The following is a 15,937-nucleotide window of genomic DNA, read 5'->3' on the forward strand; positions in this document are numbered from 1 at the left end:
CCTCAATTTTAAGGGTCATAACTAATGCAAGTCCCTCAGATGATATGGTTGTCTGAATCTAAGCTGCCTGAGTCACTACAGAATAAAAGATTGAACTTGGTGATGTGGCTTAGTAGACAGGACATCAGAAAGGTTGAGGACACTTTTCTACTCCAGGGTCAGCCAATGGGTCACTTAAGGCAAGTCTCAGTATCTCCTCATGCCTCAGTTTCTTCAGGTGGGGAAGGGAGCTAATTGGACTGACTTCCTTTGTAAATCACCTTTAAACCTACAGGTTAAAAGCACTGTGTAAGATCAAGATATTGCCATATTCTATATGTGAATGCCTTTTAGCTAGCACAGATGTTGGTGACAGAAGACACAGAAGATATACCTGATATACTGTGAATAAAAGGGCTGGCACATTTTGTCTTGCTCACCATTGCAGTGTGAGACATATACTTAGTAAAGAACATATGAGAAGCCTGTCTTTAGCTGGCAGAAACACAGGTAGCTTTAGCAACGTCCTCATCGGAAATCCAAGTGCAAGTCTCTCTGTTCAGACACTTATGCAGACACCAGTTAGTCCAGACCTATTTTCTTTGGCTGGTCATATAGATGCATCTGAATGAATACATGGCAAACCTAATGTTGTATGTGAGGATGAACTTCCTAATCAGATAAGTTGTCATGGTTTTTAATAGATGCAGTGTCCTCTTGTGCTTTAATCAGTGGAATTTCATCCCCAGCCTCCAAGACCCAATGGTGATGCCTAGCCCTTGGAGGCAAATTCACACCAAGCCTAGCTACTGCTAATTCATGCCTTCTGGACATGTTACAGCCTATGCATAACCCATTTCCCTCAGTGTATGAGGATGTGATAATTTTGGGCTCAGTAGGACACAGCCCACAAGGAGAAGGAGCATTTCCTCAATTACATCCTCTAGCCTCTCACAGCAATAAACCCAGTAAGCAATAATTCCCTTTCACTGAGCACATTTGCAAGGGAGTCAATATGTACCTGCTCATCCAGCTCATCCAAGTCTAATACTGAAGAAACCATGTGGTCGTCGATGCACAACCTTTGCTTGTTGCTCCAATGAGATACAGAAGTTTTAATGTTCCAGATATTGTGAATTATGGTTACTTAACTGGTGCACTGGACAAGCAGCTCCTGTCCTCAGCTGAGTGTGGGAACCTCCTTTGAGTGCAAGGTGTTAGGGTGCTGTGCAAGCACCTTAGGAAACAAAGTCCCTATGAGGATCTCATTCACTGATGTCAAGTCACGTTATATCTGCAACTGAAAGCTACAGCAGCGGTTTCCAGCTTTTAGTGCTGCAAAATTTTATTGCTAGTTAAACAAAAGGAAACTGAAGTTTTCATCTAAATGAAGCCTATAATTTTGTAGGGACCCAGTTGCGACATTTTTCACATGGTTGTAGGTAGGGAATGAAGTCTCTGGACAGCACTTATTAGCTGTTCTCCTAGGCATTTGTTCCATATTCTGATAAAGATCAGCCTTTGGCTTTCTGGTTATTGATCTCAGCCAAAAGGCAGATCTCTCAGCTCCAGCAAGTGTTTCTGCTAATATATTTTCCTCTAACATTAATACTCTTTCTAATTTCAATCTCAAGAAGCAGCAATAAATTGCAGTATGTGGCTTTACCTTGTAAAAGCAGAGTGGACTATATGAATATGTGTTGGACAGCTTGTCACAGCCTGCTGCAAAATCCAATTAATTCTCTAAGGTTATTACGCCTTCGTGCACTACAGCTATTTTAATTGGGGGGAATAAGGTTGAATGTTCACCCCAGTTTTAAAAAGAAAACATTAAATCTAGATTAATTAGCTGATATCCCTTCAAACTTGCCTATATTATCTGCTAAAATGTATTTGGGAGTTTGAGTTTATAATCTAAACTTAAAGGCAGAAAACAGTCAGTAGTCTTCCATAAGTCAATGAGCTAATGCTTGAAAGCTCCCTTTAAATACAATTGTGTATCTTAAATACCCTGACTGGGCTTTCTTGCTGGGCAGGACTGTTATGAACTTGTATTTTTGTGTGGGTTACATCCTCACAGGCAGGGAGACCTACCCAAATGAACTGTTTCTGTGCTCAGTTTTGCAGGTCAAGGTGGGAAGACAGCACAGTCTGAGTGTTGGCTTGAGCTCCCCACATAGCCCTGCAAGGAGAAAAGGGTCTGTACCCTGCAGAGGTTGGTGCTGCCTTGCACCCAGGGTGGGGTGGTGCTGATGCTAACAGGAGACCAGGATAGCAAGCCAAGACGTTATTGTTGGTCTTCTTCTGGAGCAGTACACCTATGTAGTCTCTTCTATGGAGGCCTGTCCAGATTAAACCAGGTTTTACTCCATTATGAAGTCTCAAGCAAATCAAGAGCAAATGAGGATACAATAGAAAATGAAACAGTACTTGGACCACTGCTCAGGGAGTCTGACAAAAGAAAAAAAAAGAAAAAAGGGCAAGTTATTTTTCTGTTTTTAACTAACAGCTTTCTGAATTATTTTTTAAATATCTGGAGGAATGTGTAGCACTTCCTACAGACAGGTTTAAACAGCAAATCACACTTTCCCAGCACACATAATATATTATATATACTACTATTATAAAAATTCAGTTAATTATTGTGAATTGTTTGTTTATTGATCCTTCTTGAAATTTATGGGATAAGGCTCAAGTCTAGACAAATTTGACTAATTATTTGAATACAGTTAGAACTGAGTTTTTCTTAAGGTGTTGATTTAGAAAGAAAGATGCTTCATTTCTATAAGCAAGTATGAAACTAAATGTAGTTACACAACACCGTGAATGATAATAACCCTTTGTTTCATTATAGAGCTGACAGTTTTTCTAGAGGATACCAATAGGAACATTTTGGAAGCACTTAGTGTTAAACAAATGGCATGGCTCTTGGGTGACATTAGCTAATCAGATAGAAACGAGGGCCTGAAAAATAGGCTAAAAACAACTTAATTTGTAAACTGAATATAACTCAAATGGCTTTTGCTTGCCCTTGATATTCTGGAGGGGTTTTCTCAGAAACAAGCTAGCTAGAAGAAGAAAGAAGACAATGATATTTGTCTGGATATGTTCAGGTTCACCTGAATCTTTATGCACTGTATTTAATTTTCATTATGCAGTTCAAGATCACAGCCTTGAAGTAATTAAAAGACTGCAGCTGGCTTCTGCCTACAGGCTACTGAGTTAGCTCAGGACCACATGGGCAAACTTGAAGTATCCTCCTCACAACTGAATGGCCAAAACCAGGCTAGGCCTGGACAAATTCTGGAAAAGAGGGACAAGGACTCAGGGAAATAGCCTAGGAAATTATAGAATCATAGAATGGATTGGGTTGGAAGAGACCTCAAAGATCATCTAGTTCCAACCCCCTGCCATAGGCAGGGGTGCCACCCAGTAGATCAGGTTGCTTGGGGGCCTCATCCAACCTGGTCTTGAACAATTCCAGGGATGGGGCATCCACAGCCTCTCTGGGCAACCTGTTCCAGTGCCTCACAACCTTCTGGAAAGCTGAGGCTGTTGAGGAAAGCTGGAAAGCTGAGGAAAGCTGAGGCTGCCTCAGCTGCTTCTGCCTTGGAGCTGGGACATAAATGCTGCACCTTGGCAGGGTGAATCTGCTCAGGGTCACCATGCAGCAGCCACAGCCCATAGTCCAGCTTCTTCCTCAGCAGGAGCAGCCAGCCTAGCTTTCAACAGCTCTGGCACAGGCAGTATTGGCGGAGACAAGATTTGTTGGCACAGGCAAAATCCCACCAGTTTGCCACCCTAAGCAGCTGCCTCCCCTGCCCATGGTCCAAGCCAGTCCACTCTACAGACTATTCAGGCTACATTCTTACGCATCCGATGCTGTTTCTTCCTTACTGCATGTTTTTTCATAGCTCACAGAAGCCCTCATCCTATTGCAAATTTTTGACTAGCTTCAGAGTTTACAGCCTTAAAGATCTTCAAAATTCATTACTGCATAACATTTTTTTAACAGAAGAATAAATATAAACAGTTATTATAAGGAGTGGCACTTTTTAAAAACTGGAGTAACTAGAGTGAATGCTTAGCCTGGCAAGGTTCAAAGGGTTACTCAAGCTTTTCTATAACCTGTAATTGGGTATCATATTTTCCACAAACTCATTATACTGTATCTGTGAAAAATGATTTTGCAGCAGATAACATGAGCCCCCTTCATGCTGAGTCCATGCATAATACAGTGACCCCAGTCACAGCAGAAGGTGCCGCAATAAACTGAATTTGTTGCTGACAGTCTGTGGCAAGCTGAGTTCAGATTTGTTGTGCAATGCAAAGAATTGATAAAAAGTGATCACTGGACAGATGTGCCCTCAAATTGAGCTTATTAATGTTCACATTTGAGAAGTTTTTTTCTCATGAGTACTTACAATTCTAAGGAGAAAAAAAAGGGTGTAATTTATGGAGTGCTGCCAAATTGCCCAGGATGTTGTTAGTGATTGAATGACATTTCTAGCCCAACCTCTTCATCACTTAGACCCTCTGCAGCTCTGAAGCCAGTCTTGCTTAGACTAGATTCCTGACAATTAGTCCTGTCTGTTGATGAAGACCATGATGAGAAAGTCCTTAAGCTGATTCCATCCAAAGACTTCATGGGCTTTAGGTGACATCTGATCTATGCTTTTAATTAGCTTGGGACCTTTGTCATAGGCCTCTATTTCAGGGATGCTTTCACATTGCTCTCAGCGTGCCTCACGTGCAGCAAAATGATGGGAGTGCATCTAAGTACTAGGAAAAGGTCTAAACAAATCCTACTTACACTGAGCTCTGTTTACAAGTTTGTTCCCATGGGTGCAGGCAGTTTCGCAGTGATATCCTATGCTGCACAAGTGAATTTTGAAGACCAGTCAGGAATGTCAACCACCCTCCCAGCTATAGAACAAGCTCCTAGTGAAAAAATTAAATCATGAAACAGAAACATGTCCCATCTTGGATGGGGACATGTTTAAGCCAACACCTTTGCCTCCCAGGAAAGTATCCCAGCTACCACGATATAATCTGTTGTAACTTTGTTTTGGAGTGCAGCAGTGCAGTGCACTGTGTGCATATACACGTTTGTGATGTAGGTTTTCCATCCCTTCTATTCAAGCTTCAGTAGTATTACAGAAAGATTCAGAAATTACTGAGCAAGGAGAAAAGAAGCTGAGAGAGAAGGGATGGCAAAAATAAAGAAAACAGGAATATACCACAGTGCTTAGCATCATGGATTCTCTTTTCTGCATCTCTCTTGTACAATTTCTAGCTGTGATACACCAGCCCAGGCCCAAGCACAAGAACAATGAGGGAGGAGTTCCTTTTCCCAGCTGAGTAGTTGAATCACTTGGAAGCTCCTTTCACACATACTCTGCATGGCCCCAATTACACACAATTCCTTTTCTGTTCTCTGGCACAGTTTCAGAAGAAGTGGTAGGTGGCACCTGGCTTCTGAGCACTCCACAGTCTTATGCCTAGAGCATTCACCTCAGAAAAAAAACTAATTCCTTCAAGCACAGAAAGGCATTGAACATGGGTACTCTTTAGATGTTGAAATCAGGGACTACATAGGGTTATGGGGAGATCTTCCTCCTAGAAGAATAATTTAATAGATATCATGCTCTGACCAACCCAGATCTGCCTGCATGACCTCATAACATGTTCTCAAAGCACAGATAATGAATGGAGAAAGGGACTTGGCCATAGCTAAACCTGTTTTCATGGCTGGGTGATAACTGCTCAGACCTGTTATGTAGTTCTGGAGATATTAAATCCTCAATGACCTTATGAAAAGTTCTATATGCCTACATTCAAATTGTTTCTATTTAATTGCAATTATATATTAGTTAGTTAGTCACTGACTATTCTAACAGAAGAACTGGCAAGTTCAGAGGAGGCAAAATGAAGTGATACTTCATGTATCATAGTTAAACTTTATTAATCTTGGTCTCTGTTTTTGTGGACGCTGAATGCTTACCTGGGTTCAAAGGCTGGCAAATTAGTGGGCTCTCTGAATTTCTACCAACCACAGACACATCAGGAAGACCCTGGGATGCATATCAGTGATAGCTGAAAAAGTGACTAATGAAGAAGATTTAGCTATAAATGCTGTACTCTTCTGTTTTTCCCCAAACATCTGCTGTTGGCTACATAAAAGAGAGAGTGGTAGCTTAGCTGAATGTTTGGTCTATGCCAGTACATCTGTGTTCAAGTTAAAGAGCTTTGTTTATCCAAGGGAAAGACAAAGGTTCCTTATTCATGCACTCTGAATTGTCCCCTGGCAAATACAAAGAGGATCTGGGCACCTGTATTTGATGACTTAAGTTTAAAAGCGTGCCTCTACTGTGGGAGCACTGAGGAACGCAGAGATGTTATGGTAAAGGAATGGATCTGCTCAGTTTGGCTTGACAGCCTGGTGAAAGTCTGAGGAAAAGATTTATCCTAGATTTTAATCAGGAGCATGAGATGTTCCTTCACTTTGTAAGGTACTTATCTTCTCCACTTTAGACCTGCTGGTGGGGAGTATGAGATGGGGACTGAGCCCTGTGTCTCTTCCTGTGACTCAAAGCTGCAGAAGCACCATTCATCAGATTGTCACCCAGAATGGAGACTTAAAATGTTTCTTGCCTCTAGCCAATGTGTCAGCTCACACACCCAGTTCAGAAGCATGTTCCACCAGTGATGTGAACCGATCGAGTTTTAAATAAGAGTCTGGGCTCCCTTCATGAAGGCTAGACATCAATGAGGCATGGGTTTCCAGCACTGAAAGTTCAGTTTTAGTTACCTAAATTTGAGTATTGGTGACTCAGTCTTTTACAGGAACCATTCCTAAGTATATTAATTTAATTTTAATAAGAATTTAACATCCTAAGACAAGGAATATGAAAGATTTAAACAAGATGACTTAGATGACATTATTCTGGGAATAAAACTCAGCTAAACTGTGATTTGTGGGTTTAAACAGAAAGACGTTTAAATCCTGGTTAATCTGATATAACCTTATATTGCCATTCCCAAGCAGTGCAAAATGTCGAGGTAGGCTGCAAGCATCCCTGGAAAAGAAGAGTAAGAAAGAACAGCCAAACAAACAAACAAATAAACAAAAAAGGCAAACTATGCTGTTTCTATCTTAGGAATTGAGAAAAAACGTGACTTGAGGATGAACTAATTCCTGGTCTGGGCAGGTCACAAATAAGAGAATAGAGCAAGAAAAGTGAAAATAGCTGTGAAGAAGGAGGTACTTCCTGGAAGCAGCTATGATCAGTCTGCAGGTAAGCTGCAGCATGAGCCACTGAGAGTTTTTCTTCACTTTCTTTTTGCCTGGGTGTATCAAACTAACTGCTCATCTAGGTAGCAAGATAACATTTGTCACTCCAATAAACCCTGGGCTATGTTGCTGGAAGTGCATGGTGCTTTATATGCATACGATTGCAGCAATACTTATTGCTAAGTCACTTGCAGAGTACTTAAACACATAACAGCACCACCTCAGCTTTCAGGCTACCTGGGTGTTGGTTGGAAAATAAGAATAATTTGGCAGTTTAACATATTTAATGGGGTGAGGAAGATGAAGATGTCTGCCCCAGCATTGCAAACTGCCACAGCCTTCACTCTGCAGGGGAGAGGATGGCCTGATTTCAGCACAGAGAGTGGGAGGTGTCTCTGCTGAGATTGCTGCTGTGGCCAGTCCAGCAATTAATGTCAGCAAGGTCACTGAGCAGACACGAGGTAGTAACAACTTTCAGTTGCCACTAATCTGCCTGGATCCTAGCCAGAGACCTGGAAATTCAGAGTTTTGCAGGCTGTTACCAGTCCCCTTAGCTACCTTTTACTTAATGCATTTCAAGCTATGGAACAACAGCAGAGGGAAAGAAAAAATTAAAGGCAAGCAGATGTTGCAGGGGTGATAAAGAAAGAGGCAAGAGCAATGGGAAATTGGGTTGGCAAGCAAATGATGCAGAGATACAGACCTAGAAAGGAGTAGTTCAGACTTCTGTCTGTCACTGGTTATCAGTTGCACACCCATCCTGTATGGTTTTAATATCAGAAGATCATGTGCAGTGTCTCGTTCTAAAATATATAGGATTTTGTTCTGCAGCTTATTCCCTAATCTGCAAAGCAAAAGACACTTTTTGCTGGCAATTAGTAGTACTGTGGTGAGTCACTCTTCTAATGGTGTTTCGCACACTCCCTCTCTCCCATAAATGCTTCTAAGAATAGCTGCTACAGAAATATCTTTCAACTAGGGGAATAGACCAAAATAGCAAATTCTGTCCCTAAAAGTAAGGGTCCCCTAAAAGTCCCAGTTACTGAGTAGCAGACTAGTAGACTAGAAAGAACAAAAGCCTGAAAGTGCCTAGCAAATGCATTCCTTATCAGTTTGTTTTTCTTTATGGTTTACGCTTAAAAAGTACAACAAAAATTTCAACACATTCACATTTCTGTAAGGAGAAGGTGGTTTGCTTGTTTCTTTAACATCTTTTTACAAGTTGCAAAGGTTGTATGTCAACACCATTTTGCTTATTTTGCTTATAAGCAAATTACCATTCTGTCACAAGAAAGAAAATTTGAGGTCAGATTATTTCCTGAGCCTGCTGAGTTTTTTTGTTTGTTTGTTTGTTTGTTTGTTTGTTTTGAATAGCAGTGCATGTGTCAGAAAGAGGGGCAGAGGTTGTGCCTGTGACAATAGCAAAGGCATGTTGCTTCCTTGGTGCTGAAATTTGCAGTCAGCTTTGGTGTTCTAATAACTCATGTCACTCCAAACAGTGACACTAGCAGAATTGATGGACAAATTTGCCCAAAGACCTCGACACATAAAGCTATAGTGATTTATTTATTTTACTTTATTTATTTGTTTATTTATTTTACTTTTAACTATAATATCAATGAGTGTATCAGTTCCATCTGGAACAATATGGTTTTGCATGATATATGCTTAGTGGGCTTGCTGGTCTCCTCAGGTGCTGTGCTTCAAATAATAGGGATGTTTGGCCTCAGTGATGTTTGGCAACTGGTTAACCTCTAGAGCTTTATTAACAATGACTTTTTAGGTGGCACTTTTACTGGCTTGCATACTCTCTCAGGCGGGCTGCCACTAATAGTCTTGGCTTCTTTATTTAGCTGACTACGAACGTAAGATTTCTTTACTGTTCCTCTGGGCTTTCACAGTTAAAAAGCTCAGGTTATGCCCTCACGTGCTCTGGGATCTCAGTTCTGCTGTGTGCAAGTTCAGCACTGCCTTCTTTTGCAAGTAGCTCTTCAAAAGCTAGCCACAGTGAAGTAACAGGCCTGCCCTCTTCTTAAAAAAAAAAAAAAAAGGAAAAAAAAAAAAAGAAAAAAAAAAAAAAGAAAGCTGTGCAGGTTATAAAAAAGAAAACATCTGAGTCAAAGAAGGTGATGCCAGGAGAAGAGCCTCTTAGATCAAAAGAAGTAGAGAAGGGGCAAATGAACAAACACAGATAAACATGTTGAATAATATGAGCTGGCCTATGACATTTTCCCTGCCACCAGTGCTCCAAATCACATTCCCAAAAACCTCAGGAGCCTGTGGGAAGAAAATCTCAGCCCTCCATGGCAGGGGGACTTGGACTAGAAGATCTTTAAAGGTCCCTTCCAATTTCAAGCATACTATGATTTTATGATTCTAGCAAAACACACACACACACACACACACACACAAAAGAAAAAGACGATTAAAAAAAGAAAAAAAATCTCATCAAGAAAGGTATCCTCGGCTATTTTTCTGTCTTAGTCTTGTCCCTGAGCGTATACTGAACTGTTGGCCTTGCTTAGCGTGACTGAGCATGGAAGCAGCGCACCGGTTGTCACTGATTGCTCAGTTCACCATCTTGCGGCTTGCTGTCCCCTCAGGCATGCTTCAGACACAGACTGGCACTGTCTTGGGCAAACCGAGACCTGAGCTTAATTTCTAACATCATGATTTATTCATTGTGGTATTGGACACTGGTGCAGACTGACAAGCCTGAAGTTTGCACCCTGTGGTGTATTTTGAAGGTTTACAGATGTCTATGCTCCCTCAGCTCGGATGCCCCATTCATTCGCTGGGTTAAACACTCAGCCAGGCTAACTGATGTGAACCATCAGCCAGTTTGGTGCCCTGCCTCTTGCCGCCTAAATCACAGTGCTACGACAAATTCTGACGGTGTCTTCTCACAGACCATACACGATGTTGTCCTGGCAGCTTCCTCAGTGCATTACCTGCACTGGTACGGGGGGTACCAGTTACTCAGGGTTACCCTTCTGAGTCAGTGTCAGCCAGACTTGCCATGTAGCAGACTTGGCTCACTTACTTCCAGTACATGGAGGGGCTGTAGTATCAAGAGACCATCAAGAGAAGCAGCCTTTTCAGATGGCACAACAGGTGTTGAAAAGACCATTTTACCTCTGTTCTTCCCTTCATTATAAGGTAATCCCGAATGCTGATGTCATATGGGGGGGGCTGGCAGGGCCGGGGGGAGGGGTTGGAGCTGGAGTAGCTGGTTATATCCCTCTGGTGAAGGCAGGAAGGGAAGGGGAGCACATAAAGGCTTGGGTACTGAAATCCTCAGTGAATCCCTGCTAGGTTTGGAAGTGAGGTGGCTAGGTGGAAATTGCCCTCTATACCTTCCTGTGCACAGAGATAAATTTCAAAAAGAAAAAGTAAGTCCTACAGTGATTTACAATGATAATTAGAATGTAGCTTTAGTTCATATCCTCATATCCTCAAAAACAAACAAACAAAACCCCAAAACTTACCCCCACTGAAAACAAACAAAAAACAAACAAACAAAAAAACATCTAGAATAATTATATTGCTCCAATTAGCTGAAGAAGATCATGAACTATTGCAATTATCTGAAAAGAACGAGTAAGATTTCTTTTCTTCTTTTTGGTTAATAAATATGCTTTGAATATGCTTTAAATAGCCATTTCATATTTTCTTCCTATGACTATTCAGGTAGAAAAATTTCCTGGTAAGAATGTGCTTCAAAATGGGCAATATTGTAAGTATTTACTGACAGCAGATTTGGAATCCCTAAAATTTGCACCAAACACTTCATTCTCAGAGATCTAATTATCCAGTTGAGGCAAGAAATACCATGTGACTTACACATCACATCCATAACACTTTGATTTTTATATTTGTTGTTGAAAACCTACAACAAGCTGCTCACAAAGAAGCCTCGGTCATAAAATTGTTTTTGGAAATTATTCTCAGAGTAAGCCAAAAAAAAGAATAAAGTAGGTAACTTCATACACTGTTCAAGAAAATTCATGGACAGGAAATAATAGACTTGAATTTAATATTTATTTATTTTTATTTTTTTCTGGAAACTTAGTCAGTCAGCTCTACTGGAAATGATACATCTGTGTAATACTCACGTCTCCATAATATAGATGATTCAAAATTATTCTTCCTAGTGTTTACCAGAAGTTTTCACTAAAAAACAGTAATGGTACAAATGAAAGCAGCCAGTACTGGAAAAATAAAAATTGCCTTCCTTCAGACATTTTAGTGAAGCTTCTTTTCCATTTTTTTCAACAGACTTGTAAGCTAAACTTGTTCTGTCATGCTACCGTTACACTGCCATATTACTATTATACTATGCCCATATTACTATTATACTATGCCATCTTTACATTAATTCATAGCTTCCTTGAACAGTGCACACTCTCTGCTATTCATGCCCCAATCCTACTGGTTGTTCCAACATGTTCTTTGATTACCCTTCTAATATTTGACTTGCAGAAGGTTTGCCTATTTCCATTGCCATATCCCTAATACATGCAATAATGTACAAACATTTTAGGAGGTTTTCTCTGACCTTATTCAGCTAATGAATACTTCTGTTATTATCTACACCTTATAAAATGACTACTGCTCTCACAAGCAATACAACCTTGGGATGGGTAGCACAAGTTTAATGGTGTGGTTTCCTTTGATATCTTGAGTTTGATCTTTCAACTTCCATTCTGAAAATTATTGTGACTATTGAAAGTAGTTGTGCTTTTCTGCAGGTGAAAAAAAAAAGGCCCAAAACATTAAACAGCATGGTTTAGTCCAATTCCCATTGTGTGAAGCCACACAGTATGTAGAGAAATAACCTGCAAAGAAAACTTTCAGTAAGCCAGCCAACATAGGTGCTGCCTCACTTTAGTCAATTCCGTGCCCTTTCTGCACAGGAAGAGCCCTTGAAGGCCAGAAAAGGAGAAGTTCCTTGTGCTTTTCTCTTCCTCTCCAAAGTATGTTCTTGCCTTACTTTTTTTTGGCCACAAAATTAATTTGTTCAGAGGCTGGCCTTCTGCTGTCTTGCAGGTAGGAAGAAGAGCTCAAATGCTTCCTTAATTGTCCCCAATTTAGCTCTTGCTGTCTTGTTGGAAGGCTTTTATTTCCATAGATAATGTTACAGTTGGCTCACTTCTGCCCTGCATGCTAGTCCAAGGCTTCCGCAGTCCACTGGGCACATCGAGCTTGATCCTGTGCCATTGAAGTCAATAGGAGTTTTGCCATCAAATGAGCTAGAAGCAGGAGGCAATCCATAATTAGTCAACTCTGATTGCTGGATGCAACTTGCTCTGTAACAGCCACTGCATTATTATTCTCTGCTAATCTGTATCTGCCTAAATACTCTTGGCTAGTGTATTCCTGTGCACTCCCCCCTTCCCAGAGAGGTTAACAGAATGACAATTGCTGCTCTTCTACATCAGAAAGAGGGGAATGGGATGGCATAAAAGACGTAAAATATTAGCTAAGTGAAAGGCTGAAAAACCCCAAACCATGGATGGCTGATGCTGGGTACCTACCTTTCTACCAGGATGGCAGTAGCACCAGCACTGTCCACAGGCCTGAATTTATCATGAGCAGAGTTAGCAGCGATGGCTCACAACTCCTCCAGCACTGCCCTGTCACCTCCTGCCCGCATTGCATCTCGTTAGCAGCCCACTGCCTCAGCAGCGTGCTCGGGAAAGGCCACCCAAAAGTCCATTTACACCAAATGGATGCTCGTTACTCTCAGGATCCTCTCTAGGTGCAGCACAGAGGGACACAGGGGCTACACATTTCTCAGTTTCAGTCAACAGCAAAGGTATCTGAGAGAAGAGGAGAAAGTGAGGTTTTAACATGGCTGTAGAGACATGGTGTTATCTATTGGGCTGTGTGTTGGTGTCGGGGCCTGCGTGACAGGCACTGTCATCATCAGCCTTCGAGATTATCGTTCATGTTGCTGGAAAGACAACTTTATTGGACTAAATATTGGCATGTGTCTGTGTGGCCCACACAGGTAAAGACTGCCTGGGCCTCGCTGGTGCGTCTGAGTCACTCTGCGTGGGCGTAATGCTGCTCTGCTTGTTATTAATCTCTCTGAAACCTCTTTGCAGTGATTAAGGGAGCACTGTATGAAAGCAGTCTGCTGTGTGGGCTCTCGCCAAGGAAGACCCACTAAGCAGATTTTGTTGGATTCTTTAGCCAAACTGCTCTTTTCTTGGCAACTGCAATGTGCACCAACATAAATGTAAAGTCAATTCCCAGAGTATTTTTAATGTCCTTTATTCATGTTTTTTGGACACTACACAAACCACTAAAACCAAAGCACGGTACTTAATGTAGCCACTCACTTTTCTGATGTGCCACTGTGTATAAATAAGCCTGAGCAGGAAACAAGAGGTCACATTTAAAAGACAGAAAGAAAGGAAAAGCGTGCACATGCTTGCCGGCAACTGCCTTTACATGAATAAGGGACTTTGGTGGTCCTCTTTTGAGAGACGAGTGAGGAGCAGTGCTGGGCCCTCCAACTGCATCCAGCACAGCCCAACAAATGGCCAGGGACCTGCACAGCTACCGCAGCTTTTTCTCCAAACCGACTGCTAAGGTCTGGGCTTTTGGGGAGCAGAAGAGCCCAACTCTCACCAAGTTCATCATGGAGATGAGACCATATGGCAGTGGCCTGCAGCAACATGGAAGGTCAGTTAACCCTGGCTATAGTGAACATAATGATCAGAGAGAAAGGTTTAGTCTCTGTGTCACTAAACAGGGCTGGTAGCTATTTTCCAGAGCTGAGTCAAGGTGGGAGGGGGACTCCCATTCTCTAGAGGAGGCTCTAGGAGGTTTCATCTGACCCTAATCATTGTGTTTTCTGTGAACTGTGGTACCTTTCACTTCTGTTTACTCTGGTATACATATATTTTTAACACCCCCCCCCCCCCCCCCCCCCCCCCTTTTCTCTTTCCCTATCCCAATTTCTGGCAATTAAAGCCTGGATTTGTTCTTCTACTATGTGCCTCATGACATCTTGTCCTCATACGACAGAACGTGACTGTCTCTGAAGCAACTTTATGAGGCTAAGTAAAGCAGAGTAAAATAGCAGCAAACTGAAGTTTTTCCAGCTTAGTCTGTCCCAGGAGAGCTAGATGGGGAAAAACAAGACACTGTGAAGGGAGCAAAAAATAAGAATAAAAAAGAAACCAGATAGTCTCAGAAAGGGAGAAAAAAAGAATTTAACTTGAGGCAGAATGTCAAATAGATATTTGGAGTTCAGAGTGCTACACCATCCTGACTATACTCAACTTTGACCACCTACAGCAATTTTTATATCAGCAACTTTGTGTCATTAAGTAATTAATGTTGCGGTGATGTGCCATTTTCTCCTGTATCACTGCACTCACTACACATCAGATGGTCAACATTTCAGCTTCTATTGCATTAAAGTACTTAACAGGAGACACTTCTTTTCTGACTTGATATATTCTGTGTATATGGGTTGTGTCTTTTATTTTTTTTCTCTTTCTAGAGAGCAAGAGATCCAATATGCCCAGGAGGCCTTGGAAACTCATTTATCCTATCTATAAGGCCAACAAGCTCATCCTTAAGAAGGCAGACAAGAACGCCCAAAAGGGAGACATGCTCAGGCTCTTTTCTATCTTTGTTTTTTTTGCCCCATGCAAAACATATCATATCTGTCTGCCTTCCTACACATAGCCATAAAATGACATGGGCAAAATGAGGTTACTTACACACAGGGGCATTTGGCTTTATAAAGCTGTGCAGCCTTGAGTGACTTTCCAAGAGGGCTATGCAGTCAGAGTATTACCCTGCCTGTACAACAGGCAGAGGAAACATCCTTGTTTTACCGTGTTTGAGATGGTGCCAGTTCTCCCATTTGACTTCACCTCATCTTGCCCCGCTCTTTAGTGCCCACGGAGTGATGTGCAGTAATTGCCGCAGCAGGGTGAAACAGCTTTTCCATTGTGGCTTTGGTTCTTGCCATAGGAACCAAGGTGACAGTGGGAAAGTGTTCTTTCCTTCTTTCCCCTACAGCCATCATACAGGCTGGAAACAGTGAGGTCTTTTACTGGGGTTTTGGCTGACTAAATTTAGATGAAAATTAATTTTATAAATTAGCTTCAAGTACTGTTAAAGAAACGGGATGATGAAAACTTGTCTGAAAGGGAACATATATATGTGTATATATATATATATATATATATATGCAAGTGTGTGCATAAAAGAAATTGCAGCACCTTGCTGGACTGGCCAGTGTTAATGGCAGTGGAGTAGGGGAAGTGTTAATGCCTCCTTGACCTCCCCAGTAAATCCATACTTGAAAAGGAGGGGATTAAAATGTCTTAAAAATCATGTGCTGGAAGCTGAGACAGCTTAATGTTTTCCTTATGCTGATGTCAGGTGACTTTCCCAACCCCTGCATCGATTATACTTACTCCAGCAGGTCAAAACAGAAGCACATAAGTACTGCTATACTAAGATAGAACCACTTGTAAGAAATGTTAGGTGTCTTGACATGGCATGGCTTTGCCTTGCTATCTTTGTCCAGGGACTGCCATGAAACATGTCTGAACTGCCTCCAAAGGTTATCATCATCCTCATCTCCATTTTGACCACTTCTCCATTTTATGAGGGTGGGTATGCATAAAAAAA

The 15,937-nt window shown here is 41.5% G+C and overlaps 1 long non-coding RNA gene across 1 annotated transcript in view; it reads left to right on the forward strand.

The window, feature by feature from the left end:
- Positions 1-15,937, forward strand: part of LOC310896474 — an 88,823-nt gene that overhangs the window by 31,521 nt on the left and 41,365 nt on the right. The window lies entirely within an intron of this gene.

This window comes from Anser anser (genome assembly GCF_964211835.1).
Source record: "Anser anser genome assembly, chromosome: 3".
Lineage (NCBI taxonomy): Eukaryota > Metazoa > Chordata > Aves > Anseriformes > Anatidae > Anser > Anser anser.